The sequence below is a fragment of the Schistocerca cancellata genome, chromosome 3, assembly GCF_023864275.1.
Source record: "Schistocerca cancellata isolate TAMUIC-IGC-003103 chromosome 3, iqSchCanc2.1, whole genome shotgun sequence".
In the NCBI taxonomy this organism is placed as follows: domain Eukaryota; kingdom Metazoa; phylum Arthropoda; class Insecta; order Orthoptera; family Acrididae; genus Schistocerca; species Schistocerca cancellata.
The window spans coordinates 195,526,859-195,551,523 of NC_064628.1; positions in this window are offsets into that span (position 1 = coordinate 195,526,859).

Genomic DNA, 24,665 nt, shown 5'->3' on the forward strand with positions numbered 1-24,665 from the left:
CTGGCGTTCTACGGACCGGAGCGTGGAATGTCTGATCCCTTAATCGGGCAGGTAGGTTAGAAAATTTAAAAAGGGAAATGGATAGGTTAAAGTTAGATATAGTGGGAATTAGTGAAGTTCGGTGGCAGGAGGAACAAGACTTTTGGTCAGGTGATTACAGGGTTATAAATACAAAATCAAATAGGGGTACTGCAGGAGTAGGTTTAATAATGAATAAAAAAATAGGAGTGCGGGTTAGCTACTACAAACAGCATAGTGAACGCATTATTGTGGCCAAGATAGACACAAAGCCCATGCCTACTACAGTAGTACAAGTTTATATGCCAACTACCTCTGCAGATGATGAAGAAATAGATGAAATGTATGACGAGATAAAAGAAATTATTCAGGTAGTGAAGGGAGACGAAAATTTAATAGTCATGGGTGACTGGAATTCGTCAGTAGGAAAAGGGAGAGAAGGAAACATGGTAGGTGAATATGGATTGGGGGAAAGAAATGAAAGAGGAAGCCGCCTCGTAGAATTTTGCACAGAGCATAACTTAATCATAGCTAACACTTGGTTCAAGAATCATAAAAGATGGTTGTATACCTGGAAGAATCCTGGAGATACTAAAAGGTATCAGATAGATTATATAATGGTAAGACAGAGATTTAGGAACCAGGTTTTAAATTGTAAGACATTTCCTGGGGCAGATGTGGATTCTGACCACAATCTATTGGTTATGAACTGCAGATTGAAACTGAAGAAACTGCAAAAAGGTGGGAATTTAAGGAGATGGGACCTGGATAAACTGAAAGAACCAGAGGTTGTAGAGAGTTTCAGGGAGAGCATAAGGGAACAATTGACAGGAATGGGGGAAAGAAATACAGTAGAAGAAGAATGGGTAGCTCTGAGGGATGAAGTAGTGAAGGCAGCAGAGGATCAAGTAGGTAAAAAGACGAGGGCTAATAGAAATCCTTGGGTAACAGAAGAAATATTGAATTTAATTGATGAAAGGAGAAAATATAAAAATGCAGTAAATGAAGCAGGCAAAAAGGAATACAAACGTCTCAAAAACGAGATCGACAGGAAGTGCAAAATGGCTAAGCAGGGATGGCTAGAGGACAAATGTAAGGATGTAGAGGCTTGTCTCACTAGGGGTAAGATAGATACTGCCTACAGGAAAATTAAAGAGACCTTTGGAGGAAAGAGAACCACTTGTATGAATATCAAGAGCTCAGATGGAAACCCAGTTCTAAGCAAAGAAGGGAAAGCAGAAAGGTCGTAGGAGTATATAGAGGGTCTATACAAGGGCGATGTACTTGAAGACAATATTATGGAAATGGAAGAGGATGTAGATGAAGATGAAATGAGAGATATGATACTGCGTGAAGAGTTTGACAGAGTACTGAAAAATCTGAGTCGAAACAAAGCTCCGGGAGTAGACAACATTCCATTAGAACTACTGACAGTCTTGGGAGAGCCAGTCGTGACAAAACTCTACCATCTGGTGAGCAAGATGTATGAGACAGGCGAAATACCCTCAGACTTCAAGAAGAATATAATAATTCCAATCCCAAAGAAAGCAGGTGTGGACAGATGTGAAAATTACCGAACTATCAGTTCAATAAGTCACGGCTGCAACATACAAACGCAAATTCTTTACAGACGAATGGAAAAACTAGTAGAAGCCGAGTCGGGGAAGATCAGTTTGGATTCCGTATAAGTATCGGAACACGTGAGGCAATACTGTCCCTACGACTTATCTTAGAAGCTAGATTAAGGAAAGGCAAACCTACATTTCTAGCATTTGTAGACTTAAAGAAAGCTTTTGACAATGTTGACTGGAATACTCTCTTTCAAATTCTGAAGGTGGCAGGGGTAAAATAGAGGGAGCGAAAAGCTATTTACAATTTGTACAGAAACCAGATGGCAGTTATAAGAGTCGAGGGACATCAAAGGGAAGCAGTGGTTGCGAAGGGAGTGAGACAGGGTTGTAGCCTCTCCCCAATGTTATTCAATCTCTATATTGAGCTAGCAGTGAAGGAAACAAAAGAAAAATTCGGAGTAGGTATTAAAATGCATGGAGAAGAAATAAAAACTTTGAGGTTGGCCGATGACATTGTAATTCTGTCAGAGACAGCAAAGGACTTGGAAGAGCAGTTGAACGGAATGGATAGTGTCTTGAAAGGAGGATATAAGATGAACATCAACAAAAGCAAAACGAGGATAATTTTATGTAGTAGAATTAAGAAGGGTGATGCTGAGGGAATTAGATTAGGAAATGAGAATTTGGGAATTGGCTGTGGGCACTATGGGACTTAATTTCTGAGGTCATCAGTCCCCTAGAACTTATAACTACTTAACCTAACTAACCTAAGGACATCACACACATCCATGCCCGAGGCAGGATTCGAACCTGCAACCGTAGCGGTCGCTCGGTTCCAGACTGGAGCGCCTAGAACCGCTCAGCCACAACGGCAGGAAATGAGACACTTAAAGTAGTAAGGAGTTTTGCTATTAGGGGAGCAAAATAACTGATGATGGTCGAAGTAGAGAGGATTTAAAACGTAGACTGGCAATGGCAAGGAAAGCATTTCTGAAGAAGAGAAATTTGTTAACATCGAGTATAGGTTTAAGTGTCAGGAAGTCGTTTCTGAAAGTATTTGTATGGAGTGTAGCCATGTATGGAAGTGAAACATGGACGATAAATAGTTTGGACAAGAAGAGAATAGAAGCTTTCGAAATGTGGTGCTACAGAAAAATGCTGAACATTAGATAGGTAGATCACATAACTAATGAGGAGGTATTGAATAGGATTGGGGAGAAGAGAAGTTTGTGGCACAACTTGACTAGAAGAAGGGATCGGTTGGTAGGACATGTTCTGAGGCATCAAGGGATCACCAGTTTAGTATCGGTGGGCAGCGTGGAGGGTAAAAATCGTAGAGGGAGACCAAGAGATGAATACACTAAGCAGATTCAGAAGGATGTATGTTGCTGTAGGTACTAGGAGATGTAGAAGCTCGCACAGGATAGAGTAGCATGGAGAGCTGCATCAAACCAGTCTCAGGATTGAAGACCACTACAACAACAGCCTCTCTACACATGCGTGCATAATAATACGAGATTTTTGATATGACGCTCGTCTCGCTGAATTTGATTTCATGATCACCTTCTTGGTAAACATGTTCCGCTACGGCCGATTTATCCGTGTGACCCAGGTGACAATTCCTCTTATGTTCAACAAGACGGGTGCTCACACTTATCTTTGTGGTACCGATATAAACCTGTCCACAACTACAAGGAATTTTAAATACCCCCATGTAGCCAAAGGCTGTCGTGCATCTTTTGCCGATCTTAAATATTCTTTTATTTTCCTGGTGGGTCTGAAAATAGTTTCCACCTCATATTGGCTTAAAACTTTCCCAATGCGATCCGTGACCTTAATATTGAACGGAATAAAAACTTTGCCCTTAGGCGACTGTTGTTCGTCTTTGCTACTGATTCTCTGCCTAGAGCGAAGTGCTCGATCTATACCCTTGCTAGAATAGCTATTCTTCACGAAAGTTGACCGTAGATATTCAATCTCATCTTTTAAATAAACAGCTTCACAAATTTTGTACGCCCTGTCTACCAAGGTTTTCATTACACCTATTTTTTGTCTAGGGTGGTGGTTTGAATCTTTATGAAGATAGCGGCCAGTATGTGTGGCACATGGTCATGATAGTTAGACATTCAGTTTGGAATGCGTTCTACTTGACATTTACTGGGGCGTCTGATATTAGATGTCTAGTTGTTAGCTTCCATTTCTCATGTTTCCACCAGCTAACTTGCAAACAGGTTTTTTTTTTTTTTTTTTTTTTTTTACAATGTCTGCCCAGTTGTTGATATCTGTGGAGTAGTTACTCCTGGCTTAGATAAAGTACTAAAGTAGTGTTCCTGAATAATGTTCCTTGGGATGAGCTGTGGTTCGAGTGTGGTTGGTATGGCAGAAGCGTAACTGCTCAGAGATTTATTGAGAGCAGGAGAGAGTGATCCATGACTACGATCTGGGTTAGTTTACGAAAATGTATAATGAGAATTACGAAGTTCATTATTGTGTGAAATAGTGATGAAAAAATATAGTAACGCAATATCTGCTGCAAGTTGGTTGGTGTGCCATGTTGGATGATGGTCATATTTGTAAAGAGCCACTGTGAGTAATAAGCTAGAATATGCAGTGGGACCAGAATTACTTTATTCTATGCAGCACATTCCATTTGTAACAGAGCTGCGTGAATCTATTCTTCATTCAACTACTAATTCTTTGCATTTATATTGGTTTAATGACCTTTTTGTAAGCGAAGTCTGTGTCTATAGTAACACATGAAAACCATGTGTTTTGAGAAAAAGATAATTCTCGCAGTTTATTTCAACTTAAACAAAGTAACTCTGATTACACATCAAATTTCAAAAATATTTCACCCATTTGCTACACTATGTTGTTTCAGTTCATAAAATTATATCAAGAAGTGACCACTAAAGATGACACACATGTTTTAAACCACGTATGAAAAGAATGAATACTGTCATCAGTATGCTACAAAATCATCACAACCTAACCACTTACTTTCACTCTTGAAATACCTGTAAATGATGAAAAAGTAAGAGGGTATTTCATTCAGTTTACCTTAATGTTCCTTCTGCAGTATCACACATGGTTTCACTGCGTAAATTACGCCAAACAACAGAAATGCCCTTATTTGACACGAGTGTTCACCTATGAGACTGCTAATGCATTCTTTAATATTATTTACCACAGTTCATTGTTTAGCTTGTTATGAATCCTTCAAAAATGCATATGTATTTTAATTTTCATCCAACCCATCCACAAATGTCAACACTAAGCCAAAAACACTGCATTTTGTATATTCACTCGTCTTTACTGTAAGTTACATTCAGAGTATGTTAAGTCCCACAAAGTACAAAAATAATTAATGACCAGTAAAGTTACTTGTCAAAAATATCTCATAAATATTATTATATGATATTGTGTCCTCTTATCACGAAAAGTGATACAACATAATAACATTTACGTCAAAATTGATTAACACTGAATAGAAAACGAATTTGTAAAAGAAGGAAAAAAAAGATTGTTAGACACTGATAAGATTACACATTAAATGAAAAAAGGCTTCACCGTAAAGCAATCAGCAGAGCACCAAAAGAATATCTTGGCCGACTCGTCATTTGCTACACTATGTGTACCTGTGGATTAAATTAATCTGAGTGGCCATTGAAATATCTACTGAAATGTGCGTCTTGACTCTATGATTTTGTCTGTATGAATGTGAGCAATAAAAATACTATTATAACGAGATCTGACTTAATTTCAAGATAACTTAACACAGATAACGTCTGCTTCGCATAATGTATAACTGAGCATAGGGGATGCTTAATTCACTTTTATGGTGCAGTTTCCTAACAAGAAAAACTACCATTTCACCCTGAAAAAGACTACTGTCTCACTGTCTAGGCAAAACATGTACACTGAGTATGTTTGGCTCATAAATGTAAGTCAAACCGCTCTTCTACAAAGACCCTGGAAATATTAAGTGCTCAAAGAAAACTGCTCGGAACATTATAAGGTGTGTGGTGCTCCGAAGATCTCAATGAAAACTTACCTTCTGAAAACTGTCAGAATGTTACTTAAAATACTGCAAGAAAACTTTAGCTGACTGCATGACTACAACAAGTGTAAAGCATTTCTCATTGAATAAATAGCCGTGCTGAATGCGAATTATCACTGTGTGATCCGCATTACTGAATAATTTGTAAGACGATGGTCACATGGCTTCTTGTAAACAACCGTTATACTCAAATGCTTTCAATTTAATGATGGAAAGTTGTTTGAATAAATGTAGAAAGATATCGTATCGGTATCTCTTGATAATTATTGGAACCCAAAGATATAGCCATTTTATACGAAAGAACGAAATAAATGTTACAAGATCCACATGGCGCTGTACCACAGCAAGACCCACTGCACTCACAAAATATTCATGAGAGCAACAAAAATGCAAAGATGCGTTGGGTGAATGAAGAAAGGATTTACATAAGTCAGCTACGAATCAAATGCACTGCATAGCGGAAACGAATTCTGGCCCACGGTAACCGAAACTGCACGCCCCACCATGTTACTCATAACGACTCAGTGGCATTAATAGCACGCTGACCGCGCACCAGTACGGCACACCAAGCAACGCATTTGCGACAGACGTTACCTTATTTTGCGCCACTCGTGCACAGAGACATGCAGGTCGCAATTCTCAGTAGAATTTTTGACGAACAAGATCATAATCAGCAACTATTTTGTTCTTCTCTCAATATATCACAGAGCGCCATGCTCCCTCCTTACCAACCACACCACGGAAAACGCAATAACCAAACAGAACGGAGTAGAATCTTTATTCCTGCTTCCAAAACACAATCCATGTTGTCCACACTTTCATTGTTGAATTCTTATTGGTCGAGCCACCTATCACCCGAAAAGACGATGAAAAGATAAACCACTGCAACTGTCCCAGTTGGTTGGTTGGTTAATATGGGGGGGGGGGGGGGGACCAAACAGTGATGTCATCGGTCCAGTCACATTAAGGACGGGATGGGAAGGAAGTCGGCAGTGCTCTTTCAAAGGAACCATCTCGGCATTTGACTGAAGCGATAATGGGGAAATCACGGAAAACCTTATTCAGGATAGCCGGTCGCAGGTTTGAATCGCCGTCCTCCCGAATGCGAGTCCATTGTGCTAACCACCGCGTCACCTTGCTCGGTAACTGCCCCAGTGGTGATCACTTAACAGACATCAATTAGTGGTCAATGTTTACCATAGAAAAACTTATCACGAGTTAACAGATACGTAAAACACGAGAAATTGTACGTGGACAGTTACAACAGGCTTAAAGAACGGACCCGCAAAATTACAGATGATTAATATCACGTTGCTGCACAGTTCTTGAGAATAAGTTCGAATAAAATAATTTCCTTGAGACAGTAAAGCTTCTGTCCAAAAATCTCATCGATTCAGAAGGCATCGTTCGTGGGAAACTCAACTGTCCATTTTCTCGCACAATATCCCGTAAATCAAGAGGCAACAGGCAAATTCCCAGCTTTCCAGGAAGGGTTAGTGCAGTGCTCGACTGCAGACTGTTAACGAAGATCAGAGAATATGGAATACTTCCCCAGATAACTGAGTGGCACGAAGAATTAATTAATTAATAGAACTCAGTTCATTGTTCTGGACGATCAAAGACATTGGTAGGGTCAGAAGCGCCCCAGGGAAATATGCTGGGACCATTCTGTTCTCTATACACATAAACGATGTGACGGCTATGGTGAGCAGCGATCTGCAACTGTGTGCTAGTGACGCTGTAGCGTATGGGAAATGGTTGCCGTTGAGTGACTGTAGGAGGATACGGGATGAATGGTTCAAATGGCTCTGAGCACTATGGGACCTAACATCTGAGGTCATCAGTCCCCTAGACTTGAAACTACTTAAACCTAAATAACCTAATGAGATCACACACATCCATGCCCGAGGCAGGATTCGAACCTGCTGAAGCGCCTAGAACCGCTCAGCCACAACGGCCGGCTACAGGATGACATAGACAGAATTTCTGTTTGGTGAGATGAATGGCAGCTTGCTCTAACCGTAGAAAAAATGTTATTTAATATTGATTACTAGGAGAAACAGTCTTGCATTACGGTATTACTGGTCTACTGCTTGAAACAAACACGTTAGTTAAATAGGTAGGCATAACATCGCAAACCGGTGTGAAAAGTAACGAGCACGCAATGTCAGTACCGGGGAAGGTGAACAGTCGACTTAATTTTATTGAAAGACTTCTAGGGAAGTCAACAGACGTGTAGTACGAGTTACGCGCAGGACAGGTGGCGTCAGATGCCGGTTTGAGTGTAGTTTCTATTTGATCTGGTAGAGGTCACTAGCTGACGGACACTATTCGAGCTGCAGTCAAGATACTGTCATTTTTGCTTGCAGTTCTGTTTTCCAATTTTTTTTAGTTACTACTATAATTCTGCTTAGTTGTAAGACTGAATGGCGGTATGAATGTGATAGAATGTTTTATGTAAAGTTTTTATACCATACATCTTAGTAATTGGTCCCGTGAGGAATGATCGAGAATGATGTGTGTGTTAGTCATTTGTACCAAATCAAATGTTCAAATGTGTGTGAAATCTTATGGGACTTAACTGCTAAGGTCATCAGTCCCTAAGCTTACACACTACTTAACCTAAATTATCCTAAGGACAAACACACACAGCCATGCCCGAGGGAGGACTCGAACCTCCGCCATGACCAGCTGCACAGTTCATGACGGCAGCGTCCTAGACCGCTCGGCTAATCCCGCGCGGCACTCGTACCGGGGAATTGGTTATACACTATTTCTTCAGTTTATGAAAGTGGGGGAATGAAACTATGATTTCGGTAAATTACTTTTGTTAAGAGGGAAGGAATTTTATATCTGTGGGTTTTCAAAATTTATTTATGTTAATTTACTGCTCGGATTCAGAGACAAATCTTGATTGGTTCTGTATATATGCTGCATTCCGATTGGCTGTGATCTTTCTCTGCCAATCAGAAATTAGCATATTCGGGCATATTTTTGGAACTACGAACTTCTTTTGTGCAGAGATATGAGGCTTGGATCTCATAGTGATCAGACCTACTGATATGTGCTCCGATGAATATTATTAATATTGTGGTATTTTGATACCAAAATGTTTGAGAAGTGCCATAAAGTGCAGAAGACAGATCGGTTTAATGCAAGGTGTGAAATACAGAACTTCTGGTGACGTTTTAAATAAATAAATTCCGCGTGGCGTGTTGCTTAATCTCGAATGTGAACTTTTTGTCCTGTGAGGCTGATTATAGCAACAATGGAGCGAGCTACTCTGAAAGAAGCAACCCATTTGTAATCTTATGCATTATGTGTGCTTACAGTAAGGCTTGATAGTGACTGTTATATGCAAGCGTATCGTAATGGAGTGAAATTTTACGCACATAAATCCTTTCATTTAACTATTACTTCCACCGACAAAACAATTTTTAGTGCGACTTGTGGTTACGGAGTGTAAGCTCTTTTTTCTACAGGTTTTTCCGACTGAGAACTGCATTTCAGTAACCTCAAGGGCGCGTGCGTGTGAGCAGAGGTTCATCACGATGTGAGGAATTTTGCAACCCACCGCTCCGCCACAAATTGTAGCTCATCTAGGAAGGAGAACGCTTATAGAACACTAGTGCGAAGTATCCTTCATGTTTGGGATCCCCGCCAGTTCGGGGATCTAAACTATTCAGAAGCGCGTTGGTAGGTTAGTTACCAGCAGATTCGTTCAGCATGCGAGTATAACGGAAAAGCTCCGCGGACTCAAATGAGAATTCCTAGAGCGGTGACGACGTTCTTTTCGTGAAACGCTACTGAGAAAATCTAGAGAACTGGAGTTTGCAGCCGACTGCTGATCGAATGTACTGCCACCGACGTACACTTCTCATGAGGACCACGAGGGCAAGATAGAGAATAGAGCTCAGATGGAGACAAATACCCAGTCGTCTTTCGCTAGCTCCATATGCGAGTGGTCGGGAAAGAGAAAGAGCAGTGGTGGTCCGAATGCACATACGCCTTGCACCGTCTGGTAGGTTGTGCTCTGTATGTAGACCTAGAGGAACAAACATCTTTTCGCGAACGAATTGATGCACTCCCGAGAGTACTGACACGAACTGATGAGAAACTTTCGGATATTCATCAGTGTCATCATGCATCGAGACGACTGGGACAAGATCGAGAGCAACATTCACAAGGGTATGCAGAACGAAATCGAAAGCTGCACCGAGCGAAAAAAGAGAGAGTTTGAAAAATGCCGGAAGCAAATCGACAAGTGTCTTCCCGGCACTCTACCTTTAGTGATTAACCAACGTCAACGTCCATTGAACTCAAAGGAACCGTTTGTCCTTCCATAAGGACACAATATCGCTATCATCCGCAGAACTTTACCTGTGGAGGCTATCGTTGCTAACATGTAAGTGGCTATCGTTGCTTGTGAACAAGCTTTGAAAGGTCGCACTGAAACTACCAAGATACTATGTGGAGAGAAACTAGCAGCATACAACTTGAAAAGGAACAGTTAAGCTATCAAGAGGCTTAACGCCATTAACAGCATATTGATATTTCCATGCCGCAAAGGGTAAGGCGACCGTTGTAATAAAGACCTAAGTTTACGAGCATAAATGGGTGACCAACTAGATACACTGACGTGCCTAACGCTAAGCTGACATGCGACGCAGTGGATTGTTCAGTTGACCAAAGCACACTAACTCTATCATCAAAAATACTTAAAGATGATGTACCATTAAGAACGGCTGTTACTACTCCTTGTTCACTGACGTGCAAACTGGCGAGTCACTTGGCCTTCCTGGTTCCACCACATGTGGGATACACCGACAATCTACATGAATGACTTGGAACATTTCACTCAAAAGCTAAGGAAACTAAAACTTGGAGCAAACGATATCCTTTAAGTAATGTATAAAATGCATATCTGAACCATCAGTTGTTTTTATTTTAAACCCATATTCTACCGGTTTCGGTCTTAAACCATTTTCGAGAATGAAAGATTAAAATGCAGTACTGCGCTGCTCTACATACATTTAAAATTGGGATGTTTGCTTTTAAAGTCCCGTCTCAAGACTCGTATTTACATTCGTGGCATGCACTACACATTTTAAATAATGACTAATGCCATATGAGGGCTTAAACCTTTTTAACCCTTCACCCCTGAAGATGGTACAAGACAGACACGGTAGAATTTGTATTTAAAATAAAAACAGCTCATGGTTCAAATATTCATTTTATACATATTGTTCAGCTTTGAAGTCGTTTCTATGTTTAATAAGGTGCCATTCAGCATAACGGTTCCGTTTTGCTGGAGGACATCGCTAAGTTCTTTTATCCTTATCTTACAACGAGCTACTATAACTACAACCGACCAAGTGTGCGTCTCAGATCGGCAAAGGCCAAAAGAGGATCACTGTCAATGTCCGCAGGACACCTAGTATCATGTACACGTGGAAACCTTTGTGGTGGGTTACTGGATCACGGAATATAAACAGGATGCAAGTTTGGCTAGATGAAGAACTCAACCGTGGCAGAGTAAGTGCTACGTGAAACCGGCCAAATTAAAAAATTCGACGAAACAGAGATACTCGCTGTACAAAAGAGCTACCACGCCTGCTTGTTCAGTGAAGCCATAGACGTTGACTAATATGACAGCAGTTTCAACAAAAGAGAAGCAATCCCCAAGGTAAACAGATCCTGGATTCCCGTGCTGCAGCGAACGATCGTTGTAAGTAGTAACTGAAGTACCACAGCGGTGATATTCGGGGAAAAACTCTCAGGCGTTGGCGTGACAGCAACATATGACCACCGGCCACCAGTAATGGATGGTGAACCTTTGACAATACTAAATAGTCGTGCTGGCCACACGTTAGGAAACTCGTTAAACAAACGTTGGTCGAAGATTCAAGCACAGAAGCAAACATGCAAAACTTTAATAAGGAGCCTTCTAAACCTCAACTATTTAAAAATTTCTGGAATCAAGCTGTTTCTGGTTTTATTTTCTGAGTAAGGTAATGTTTTTAAGTTCTTAGACGACTTCAAAGGTTACCATTTCTACAAAATATACGATATTTCGCTATCATTTTTAATCATCTCTACGTCGAGTTTGCTTACATGCCTTGCCATCATGTCGTCGGGGCCTCTCAGGCGCCCACAGTTGACATTTTCAGTGTAGTATCGCTCCTTGGGTAGTTTTTCTCAAATGAGCTTCTTATTTACATGTTAAACAAGCTTATTATACCGCTGAAAGCCAGTTTTCACATGTGTCTCTCAGTTTGCAGAAGCGACGGAATCAAATGTTGCAACTCTGTATGGCTCTGATCCCATTTTTCCACGAAAAAATCGTTTCTCCCAACCGAGTCCTTTAACTTTTCCACTTGCCGACAGCACCTTTACAATGTATCTATCGTCGTAATCCGATAGTACATTAAAATAACCTACTTGTACTATTTGAAACTCAGCCGTAGCAGTCATAATGGTGCTAACACTCCCGTCACGATTTGTCTGTTTCAGTCTCCAAGACTACAAACTTTCCATATTTTCTTCCTTCTTCAAATACACATACACTGATAAGAGACAACATTTTTACCAATCCCACCCCGACATTTTCCTACATCCATCTGATCACTCTGCAATTCACAGTTAAGTGCCTGTCAAAGGGTTCATCGAACCACTTTCAAGCTAGCTATCTCTCTAACGTTCCACTATCGAACGGCGCGCGAGGGACAAACGAGCGCATAAATCCTTGTTCACGAGCTCTGATTTCTCTTATTTCATCATGACGATCATTCCTCTCCGTGCAGGTGGGCACCAACAAAATATTTTCGCAGTCTGAGGGGAAATTTCACGAGGAGACCGTAACGCAACGGAAAACTCCTATTCTTTAATTAAATGAATTCCACCCGGTGGTGTTGCAGACACATGATGTGGCAAAGTCGCCCCCCTTGGGACGTGCAAACGCATGTTGATGAAAAGCTGGTGACGTCGCACCTTGGAATTCTGGGCCCATGAGAAATGCGGGCCCTCCCAACGAACTCGTGACGTCACACTAGTTGCCTCGACCGCCACACACTGAGCTGACGAAAGTCATGGGATACCTCCTGATATCCTGTAGGACCACCTGTTTCCCGATGTACTGCAGCATCTCGTCGAGGTATGGTCTCAAAAAGCCGTTGGAAATACCCTAAAGAAATGTTGATCCATGCTGACTCTGTTGCCGTCCACAATTGCGACAGTGGTGCCGGTGCAGGATTTTGTGCACGAACTGACCTCTCGATTATGTTCCACAATACACAGTGGGATTTCTGTTGGGGGACTTGGGTGGCCAGATCATTCGCTCGAACTGCGCAGAATGTTTTTCAAAACAGTCGTGAACAATTGTGGCCCAGTGGCATGGCGCATTGTCATACGTAAAAACTCCATTGTTGTTTGGCAACATGAAGTTTATGAACAGCTGCAAATCGTTTTCAAGTATCCGAACAAAATTATTTCGTGTCAATGATCAGTTCGGTTGCAGCAGGAAACGCAGTCAATTCCATGTAAACAAGCCCACACCACTATGGAGCCAACACAAGCTTGCACAGTGCCTTGCTGACAAACTGATTCAATTACTTCATGGGATCTGCTCGTTCCCTACCATCAGCTTTTACGAACTACAATCGGGACTCACCTGACCGGGCGACGGTTCTCCAGTCGTTTGGGGTCCAACCGATGTGGTCGCGAGCCCAGGTGAGGCGATGCAAGCGATATCGTGCTGTCATCAAAGGCACTCGAGTCGGTCGACTGCAAACATAGCTCATTAACGGCCAGTTTCGCCGCACTGTCCTAACGAACACGTTGGTCGCAATTCCCACATTGATTGCTGCCGTTATTTCACGCAGCGTTACTTGAATGTTAGCAGCGACAACTCTAAGCAAACCCCACGTCGCACGGTCATTAAACGCAGAAGGTCGGCCACTGCGTTGTCCATGATGAGAGATAATGCATGAAATCTGGTATTTTCCTCACACCCTTGACACTGTGTATCTCGGAATACTGAATTCCCTAACGATTTCTGAAGCTGAATGTGCCATGCCTCTATCTCCAACTACCGTTCCGCGTCCAAAGTCCTTTAATTCCCGTTGTGTGATATTACCTACGTCTGTGTATGTGCATGACAATGTCACCTCAGTGCCGGCCGGAGTGGCCGAGCGGCTCTAGGCGTTACAGTCTGGAACCGCGCGACCGCTACGGTCGCAGGTTCGAATCCTGCCTCGGGTATGATTATGTGTGATGTCCTTACGTTAGTTAGGTTTAAGTAGTTCTAGGGGACTGATGACCTCAGCAGTTAAGTCCCATAGTGCTCAGAGCATTTGAACCATTTTTTTTTTGTCACGTCAGTGTACATAGCGAACGGTCAGCTCCCTGTAGGACCCAGGGGAAATCCATATGTCAATGAAAAGAAACCCACCAACGGTCTTAATTTTGTCGTGTATTATAGAGTGCTTGCCTGTATTTAAACGTGCTGCAGTTAAAGATATTATTAAACTCGTCTGAAATAGTAATTCGCTGCCAGCTGGAGCCGCTGGCACACGTTAGACCCACAGCGCCACATGCTGTGACGCACCCCGCAAAATCCGTATATCTTATTGGCGCCGGTGGAATTTCACGAATGAAGAATCTGGCATGTCAGATTTTTGTCTCGTGAAGAGGACCGTGGCCAACGAGACACGTTATCGATTTACGTCATAAGCAAAACATACAAGCCGGCATATCGTACGGCGTTATACATCGTATTTGGTGGTTTTTCTTTCTCATAGAGTACGTAGTAGGAATGAAAACTGTTTCAGAGAATTAGAAAATTCAGAATCTCTCGAAAACGCTTCGTTTAGGTACGATTTGTTATAGTAAACTGCGTATCGGTCGGTAAAGGTTTTCTGTAGTTGTTTTTAGTATTATATGCACAATAACAGTCTGCCAAATTCGTCATTTTGGTAGAATCTGCTTATTAAACACTAAATAATGACATTACGTAGTCCACGCGATGTACGTAGAACCGGCTGCACTGTCGAAGTCCTTAGCGAAGCTGATAGCCTCATATGCGGTGAGCTATGAGGAGAGGGTAGCAGATTCGAGTCCACATTCTTCCAATTCTTTTTCATGTTATTCTTCTAAAAGATCTGGATATATCTTATTCATTTAATAGATGTATTATCACGAAAGTCAATGTTATTTATTATAAATGATGTATTTACTGCAATTCTCGGTGCAAAGGCCAACTACACCTCAGTGACCAGAAATATTAGCGTCACTAAGTCTGCCAGACAGTAAACACAAGCAACACACTGAAATATTTTGCTATCATGAAACTTTCTGTGAAGTATATACTGCTATCTCTTTGATTACGGAACGGCTCATGTTGTATCTTGCGTTTGTATCTTGCGTTTGCATCTTGCGCGTCTATATGTTTTTCTGTGACGATGAAAAGCTTCAAAAACTGCAACATGGAGAGTATGCTTATCATGCAAATGAAACTGATATTAGACACTATACTTCAACCATACTGAATTCAAAACTGAATATGGTATGACGATTCAATTCAGTTAATAAATAACTTCTGCTGGCATGTATCTCAAATCGTTGTGCAATAGTATGTAGTGTTCCTCCATCAGCAATTCGCTGTCCAAGCCATGAACGAGTCTAGAACCATCTACACGATTTTCTCTGCTCTTCTTCGACAATCGCTAACAGAGTTAACGCAGCTGTTTAACGCGGGTCCATTTTCGTACAGAAAGCGTGCCGGTTGTGAGCCAAATAAAGTCGACAAAGGCAGCTGGAGAGCGCTGAGAGCGCAAATCACGGTAACCAACTCGTCCCATGTGCCGTTGACGCTGTCTCTCGAGGGGCCGAGCGTCCCGTAAGCGTCCACGTCATGGTTATCTGTCTCGTCCCGCACGAGGACGCCTTCAGGGATGTATGAGTATATAAGCTGAATTCGGACGGATGGAAAAACATTACAGCGACGATAGGACCCGAAAATAGGGAAATACATTATAAACCACTCTAACAGGGGTCATATTGTTGTGGCCTGCTATTGACAACGAACATCTCGGAAACGACGAAATTGGACAACTGTTCGCATGTCACTGTCGTGAGCAACTGTGGAAAATGTTTGAGGGATGATTGCTCTCCTCACCACAGAACCTGGACATCAGAGGCTTGCTCGCTCTGTAAACAAGAACAGGCGGCGATTCTGACAGATCTGAAGATAGATTACAATGCTGGTGCAGGTGTAGAGTTTTTGGAGCGCATCGTTCATCTCACGTTATTAAACTCGCAGCTCTGTAGCAGACAACGGTTACGTGTTCCCATATTGGCTTATAAAAGACGTCAGCAGCGACGTAATTGGTACAATGAGATACAGAAGGCTTTCAGTTAGACTGATCGTGGTCAGACAGAGATTCAAAAATCAGATACTGCACTGCAAGGCACACGCAGGACACGATATAGACTCAAACCAGAATTTAGCAATGTTGAAGAGCAGGCCGAAGTTCAAGAGACTAATCAGAACGAATCAGTGCTCAAAGACGTGAAATATGGAGGTACTAACGATCGAAGAGGTACACTTGAAGATCTCTCAGGCTATAGATACTGCGGTAAGCAATAGTTCAGCAGGCAATTCAGATAAAGAGAAAAGGACATCTCTAAAAAGGGCAGTCACAGAAGTTGGAAAGAAAAAAAATAGGTACAAAGAAGGTAACTGCCAAGAAACCATGGGTAACAGCAGAAATACTTCAGTTGATCGATGAAAGAAGGAAAAAAATGCGCAAGGAAATTCAGAAACACAGAAATACAAGTCATTTATGAATGAAATATATAGGAAGTACAGGAAAGCTAAGGCGAAATGGCTGCATGAAATATATGAATAAATTTAAAAAGAAATGGTTGTCGGAAAGATTGACTCAGCATGTAGGAAAGTCAAAACAACATTCCGCCGGTCCCCGGCACCAATCCGCCCGGCGGATTAATGTCAAGGGTCCGGTGTGCCGGCCAGCCTTCAGAAGGTTTATAAGGCGGTTTTCCATCTATCACGGCGATTGCGGGCTGGTTAACCTTATTCCGCCTCAGTTTCACTATGTCGGCGATTGCTGCGCATACAGTCTTCACACACACGTACGCCATAATTACTCTACCACGCAAACATTTGGGGCTACACTCGTCTGGTATGAGACGTTCCCAAGTACGGGACCGCTGGGGGCCGAACAGCAAAATAACCCTTGGTTCGGTGTGGCGCAGCGGAGGGGTGGCTGGACAGCTGTAGTCTGTTGTGGGGTTGTTAATCACTGAGGGTTAAATGCACAATACACAGTACACAAGGGTGGGAACATTAAGGGTGCAACGGGAATTCCACTGTTAACTGCAGAGGAGGAGCGGGTAGATGGAAAGACTTCACTGAAGGCCTCTATGAGAGAGAAGACCTGTCTGAGACAAGATAGAAGAAGAAGCAGGAGTCGATATGAAAGAGAGAGAGGATGCAGTACTAGAAACAGAACTTTAAAGAGCTTTGGAGGACTTAAGAATAAATACGGCAGAAGGGATAGATAACATTCCATCAGAATTTCTAAAATCATTGGAGTAAGTGGCAACAAAACGACTATTCGCTATAGTGAGTAGAATATAGGAGTCTGGCGATATACGAACTGACTTTCAGAGAAACATCATCCACACAATTCCGATGATTGTAAGAGCCGGCAAGTGCGAGAATTATCGCACAATCAGCTTAACAGCTCATGCATCCAAGTTGCTTACAAGAATAATATACAGAAGAATGGGAATGAAAATTGAGGATGTATTAGATTACCATCGTTTTGGCTTTAGAAACGGTAAAGTCACGAGAGACATAATTCTGACATTGCGGTTGATAATGTAAGAAAGAGTAAAGAAAAAAGAAGACACATTCATAGGATTTGTTGACCTGCAAAGAAAGTTCTGAAATTTCAAATGAAGCAAGATGTTCGAAATTCTGAGAAAAATAGGGATGAGTTGCGGGTAAAGATGGGTGATATATACAAGAAACAAAAGGGAAATATTAGAGTGGAAGTCCAAGAACGAAGTGCTCGGATTAAAATGGGTGTAAGACGGCGATGAAGTCTTTTGCCCCTACTGTATAATCTATACATCGAAGAAACAAGAACGGAAATAAAAGAACGATTCAAGAGTGAAATTAAATTTCTGTGTGAGAGGATATAAATTATAAGATTCACTGATGGCATTGCTATCCTCAGTGAAGGCGAAGAAGAATTACAGGATCTGCTTAATGGAATGAACAGTCTAACGAGCACAAAATACGGCCTGAGACTAAATCGAAGAAAGACGAAAATAATGAGAACTAACAGGACAGAGAACAGCGACGAAAAATAAAAATCAGGACTGATGATCACGAAGTAGTTGAAGTCGAGGAATTTTGCTCCCTACGCAGCAAAATAACCAGTGACAGACGGAGCAAGGAAGACAGAAAAGCTGACTAGCACCGACAAAAAAAGCATTCCTGGCTAAAAGGAGTCTACTAGTATCAAACACAGGCCTTAATTTGAGGAAGAAATTATGAGAAAGTACCTTTGGAGCACAGCATTGTATGGTAGTGAAACATGAACTGTGAGGAGACCGGAAAAGAAGTCAATCGAAACATTTTAGATGGGATACTGTGTAATCATGTTGAAAATTAGGTGAACAATTGAGAAAAGGAATGAGGAGTTTCCCCGCAGAATAGGATAGGAAAGGAATATCTGGAACACACTGATAAGAAGAACGGACAGGATGGTAGGACATTTGATAAGACATGATGAAATATCTTCCACTGTACTAAAGTGAGCTGTAGAGTGTAAAAGCTGTAGATGAAAACAGAGTTTCGGATACATCCAGAAAATAATTAAGGACATGGGGTGCAAGTACTTCTCTAAGGTGAGGAATTCGTGACGAGGCGTATCAAGTCAGTCAGAAGACTGATGACTTAAGAAATTGGTACAGGATCGTCGAGACTGCACCGTGGATTATTGGATATGCCTCTGTTCATTGGCTGAATGACGTTTCTTGCTACGCCATGTCGATGGTGGTCCTCAGATACGCCGTCATCCAGGTGAAAGACTGCCATGCACGCAGAAATGCATTATGCTGCAGGCGATAATTACCTTGTCTTCCGTGAGACCTTTTGTAGCAGTCGAATGTACCAAGACAGCCGTGGACTGCGTGAACATTATCGAGGTCGACCCACATCCCTTCCTCTTGCTGTCTTTCACGACTTCGATGACATCTTCCAGCAGGATAACTGACCGTGAACCACGTCCTGAATCATGCTACAGTGGTTAAGGAGCATGATAGAGAACTCGTGTTTAGTCTTTGGCCACCAATTTCGTCTGATCTGAGCCCGATGGAAGATTTCGGCGGAACAGTCTGTCACCAGCTCGTCGCCCACGAATGACCACCCCATAATTTAAAGGGAATTGTGTTACTTTTGCATAGTCATCTGGCGCCACGTATCTCCGGAGACAAACCACGGATTTGCAGAATCCATGGCACGCAGAATCTCTGCTGTATCGCGTTCCATGGGTGTACCAACTATTTAACAGGTGGTGATGTTTGCCTTCGTCAGAGCATTTTACCTTTAGCATTTTAAGTTTCAGCTCACTGACAAAGCACTGTAGTAGTTTCAATCCAGACCGTTGTAATGCCCCATCACGATACTACTGCACTTGGTTTCCCATTGCCGTAATCGAAAAAAAAAACGTGGCTTTCTAGTAAACAAGTACATCTACATCTACATCTACATCCATACTCTGCAAGCCACCTGACGGTGTGTGGCGGAGGGTACCTTGAGTACCTCTATCGATTCTGCCTTCTATTCCAGTCTCGTATTGTTCGTGGAAAGAAGGATTGTCGGTATGCTTCTATGTGGGCTCTAATCTCTCTGATTTTATCCTCATGGTCTCTTCGCGAGATGTACGTAGGAGGGAACAATATACTGCTTGACTCTTCGGTGAAGGTATGTTCTCGAAACTTTAACAAAAGCCTGTGCCGAGCTACTGAGCGTCTCTCCTGCAGAGTCTTCCACTGGAGTTTATCTATCATCTCCGTAACGCTTTCGCGATTACTAAACGATCCTGTAACGAAGCGCGCTGCTCTCCGTTGGATCTTCTCTATATATCTTCTATCAACCCTATCTGATACGGATCCCATACTGCTGAGCAGTATTCAAGCAGTGGGCGAACAAGCGTACTGTAACCTACTTCCTTTGTTTTCGGATTGCATTTCCTTAGGATTCTTCCAATGAATCTCAGTCTGGCATCTGCTTTACCAACGATCAACTTTATATGATCATTCCATATTAAACCACTTCTAATGCGTACTCCCAGATAATTTATGGAATTAACTGCTTCCAGTTGCTGACCTGCTATTTTGTCGCTAAATGATAAGGGATCTATCTTTCTATGTATTCGCAGCACATTACACCTGTCTACATTGAGATTCAATTGCCATTCCCTGCACCATGCGTCAATTCGCTGCAGATCCTCCTGCATTTCAGTACAATTTTCCATTGTTACAACCTCTCGATACACCACAGCATTATCTGAGAAAAGCCTCAGTGAACTTCCGATGTCATCCACAAGGTCATTTATGTATATTGTGAATAGCAACGGTCCTATGACACTCCCCTGCGGCACACAGTGGTGACTAAGACTGGTTGACTGGTTGGTTGTTTCGGGAGAGGGGACCAAACAGTGACGTCATCGGTCCCATTGGATTAGGGAAGGATGGGGAAGGAAGTCGGCCGTACCCTTTCACGGGAACCATCCCTGCGTTTATGTGAAGCGATTTAGGGAAATTACGGAAAACCTCGTCCTCCCAAATGCGCGTCCAGTGTGCTAACCACTGAGCCACATCGCTCCGTCGTGACTAAGGAAAGCCTGTGGCACTTTGATTTCAAGGCAGCAGTGCATATGCTATTAAATGTTTCAGCGTGTCCATGCGAAATATAATGATAAAAGCTCTCGATCAGCCGACCGGAGCGCCCTCACTCCCAGATGCAACAGTATCGTGGTCGACAGATACATTGCCTTAGTTGTGGTAGAAACTTGCTTACAAGGACTTTCATAAAGTGCCAGTTAGATGAAGAGAATCTGTGCAAATGCGCAAAAATGCGACAGATGATTCACAAGTCGGATGCACTGCATGTAGCACATTATATCAAATTACGCACACATTCACTAAACCCTACACAATCTCGCTGCTAGATTTTGATTTCAAAATAAACAGTGTGAGTAAGGATTTTCATGAAACTTCCTGTCAGATTAAAACTATGTGCCGGACCGAGACTTGGGACCTTTTTTTTTGCAGGCAAGTGCTCTACCATTTGAGCTACCCAAACACGACTCACGTTCCGTTCTCACAGCTTCAGTTCTTACAGTACCTCGTCTCCTACCTTCCAAACGTCACAGAAACTCTAAACTCTTCTGCGAAATGGCAAAGGTCCCGATTTCCAGCCTCGACCCGGCACACAGTTTTTATATACCAGGAAGTTGCATATCAGCGCACACTCCGCTACAGAGTGAAAATCTCATTCTGGAAACATCCCCTACGCTTTAGCTAAGCCATGTCTCCGCAGTAGTCTTTCTTCCAGGAGTGCTAGTTCTGCAAGTTTCGCAGAAGAGCTTCTGTGAAGTTTGGAAGGTAGGAGACGAGGTACTGGCACCATTGAAGCTGTGAGGACGGGACGTGAGCCTTGCTTGGGTAGCTCAGATGGTATATCACTTGCCCGCGAAAGGCAAAGGTCCCGAATTCGAGTCTCAGTCCGACACACAGTTTTAATCTGTCATGAAGTTGCGTATCAGCGCGCACTCCGCTGCAGAGTGAAAATCTCATTCTGGAAGGATTTTCATGTTTGCAGTGTTCACTGTAATGTAAGAGGCACTATACTTTATAACCTCAAACAGACAACGACAGTGCAATAGAAGCAAAGAAACACACTTGCAAACATGACACATAATACTCAAATAAATATTTGCACTTGACAGTGAGAATAAATTCTCGAAACGCGCTGTGCTAAGCACACAAAACGCGTAATGGTGCAGTCTTTCATTATTTAAAACTTTGTTGGCGCAGTTGCAGGCTCTCCAAACACGTCGATTATGGTGAACGAACTTAAGAAGCTGATTTATATTTGAAAGAAATTATGAAAACAATTTCAGGATACCAGATGGGCAGCTAGTATTATTGCCACTCCGAGTAGAAAAAAAAATCATCCAAATTTAGCATATAAACTATGGGCCAGAGAATTCTAGTGCTAACTACGAATTAGTGCTGATTTTAAAAACCCCATATTAGTATGTACAAACTGTAAAAAGTAAGTGTAAAAATAGAAATCTTCTAATTATTATCATATAGTACAGCCAAGTTAAAGACAGTAAAGAAAAAAAAAAAGAGAAGGTAGCGCTTCATGTTAAACTGCGACTGAGAATAAAGATTGTGAGACTGCACGTTTCATTCTAAGAATGTAATCGTGGTCAGTAAGAAAAATACTTGTGAAGATTAGTATAACAAATACTAAAGCGTTTAGTTCCATGAAGTATAGCGCGGAGGGATCAGAAAACGAAGAAAAATTCAGAGTAGTTCCAAGACTATCAAAAAATAGATACATCCAAAAATGGAGGCCCTATTATATTATTTTACCCACCAACGGCAAGAAAATACCTTCTATGGCAATTTTACACGATTACTACTAGCGATCAAGAACTCTACATTAGTCAGTATGCCATAACAGTTATAGTAATAAATAGCATATGGCATAAAAGTTATTGTAATAAATAGCAATGTGAGAGTTTGTAGAGCCAAAGACACGTGGAGTCACACAATACTGCACCTTCTTATATGCTTATTGGAGACCGTACAATGGCTTCGCCACGGGGTGTTAGGGAAAACTTAAAAAGTATGTATCTGTCGGTGCCTGATTATCTGTTTAATGATAACAATATGTCTATAACATGAAGAAGTGACATCGATAAGAAACTTTTGAATATTTTCGTGGAACACTTTGCAACAGCATGATGTGAAAGCAATACCATTAAAGTTACTCCAAACCCGAAAGGTGGTATGAAAACCGCAGTGCGTTACTAGGCAAAGTGATATTGAAGATAATATGCCCTTGACCTCCTCCGACTTTGGACTGACTTACCCAAGGTGGAGTTACAGTTTAACGTGAATTCCGAAGCACGTGCAACGTCTCATTTAAATTGTACCAAATTGTTGCTGACGGTCAAACGAACAATAAGTAAATAAAATTTCCTAGAATCAGACGATCATCTAACTCTTGATAACATCAATAAAAACACTATTTCACCCTAATCTTTCTGGTCCAACAAGTTAGTGACGTTAATTGTTACAGGAAGTTAAGTTGCGGAAACGAAACAATACCTACTCGGACTGCATGTAACTGCTTTGTGTAGTTGTCGCCAGTCGTATACCTTTGAACAGATAACAAGCTTTTAGCTACTGTGAGGCTATGGTAACATTTAATTCTTGACTAAATGTGCACTTTTGACTGAGCTAACTGATCATCTTCGCTCATTCAAATTTTAAACAACCCCAGCTGTACTTTGCGCTTGACAGTCCTTTGTAGAATTTTTTACAAATACAGTTCCATTATGTTGGATAGAGAAGGATAAAAATTTCGTTATAATCTGCACTCTTCTAACATAAGTCACTGGAAATGTCACGTGATACACGCTTACATCTAGCCACGTGAGTAAAGGGTTTCGTTTAGCATTTTAATTTCTAATGGAATTTTACTCTGAGAGTGAGACCTTTATGGCTGCCTGCTACGCTTGGTTGGAATTACGATAAATTGCTCGAGTAAAAATATAACGACTGACAAAGTTCAGGCTCAATGGCTGGAGCTTAGTAAATGCCGTCGTCCTCGCTTAACTGACACCGATTACCTAATGGACCATTAATGATGTAAACGTAAATGCAATGCTTTTACGCTCGTTGGGGTTGCTGGGAATGCCGTAGCTCTGTATTTGACATTAGTTTGTTCGCGTCCACTCATTACGCACGAATCAGGCATTCAGTTTAGGAATAAACGTGTGCTGAGTATTTCATGGTGCATTTTCGGTGACCCATCAGAGTCTGAAAGCTGTACCGCAGAGTTCATTCTGCGGTCATAGCATTAGCGGAGTGTCTGCACACTGAATTACATTGCTTTAGAGTAATATCTGAAACAGCTGGAAACCATGAGAAAAACACAGATGACAAGCAAGGAGATAATATCAAATAAGAGCCTCTTATTAAGCTATCACAATAAATATTAGCCAGCGACATACATTTTAATTACACTAGGCAGCAGTGGTTTTGGTACAAAGTACATATAAAACTTAATTCTATATTGTAATGTGACATAAAATGTGAAATCAGAAAGTGCCCATCACTTCAGGATTACACGTTGTGACATGCAAGCTATATAACATACCTGAATTTACTGTATAATTTTTGAGTGCTTTGTGTTGGAAAGGAATGTGATAAAAGTTAGTGCAGTGACCTTTTTTGTTCTTAACTTTAATATGAGCTACTTTCTAAATGTAATATGTAACATTAGTGTATTTTACCTTGTGTATTTGAATCGTCCAGTCACACACATGTGCCTACTCTTCCTTCTTTATTATCCCATGTCTTTGAATTTTTCTTGTCCTTTTCAGGAATTGATCTGGCTAAGTACATTCGATAGAAAGGTATTTTGTAGGCATTGAAAATACAACATGAAGAAATCAAAACGTGGATGTACAAACCAACGAAAAAAAGAGCACTTACCATTTGGCATACCAATGATCTGGCGAGGCCTCAAAATCATGTTCATGGTTGCTATTTCTGTTTAACTAATGTAGCTGGCTTTTTATCAAAGAATAAGAAGAATATTGAGTACCCTAACCTGCCTTCAGCAATTAGACCTGTTCCCCACGGTGAAGACATGCCACTTCCAACTCCTTCACTAG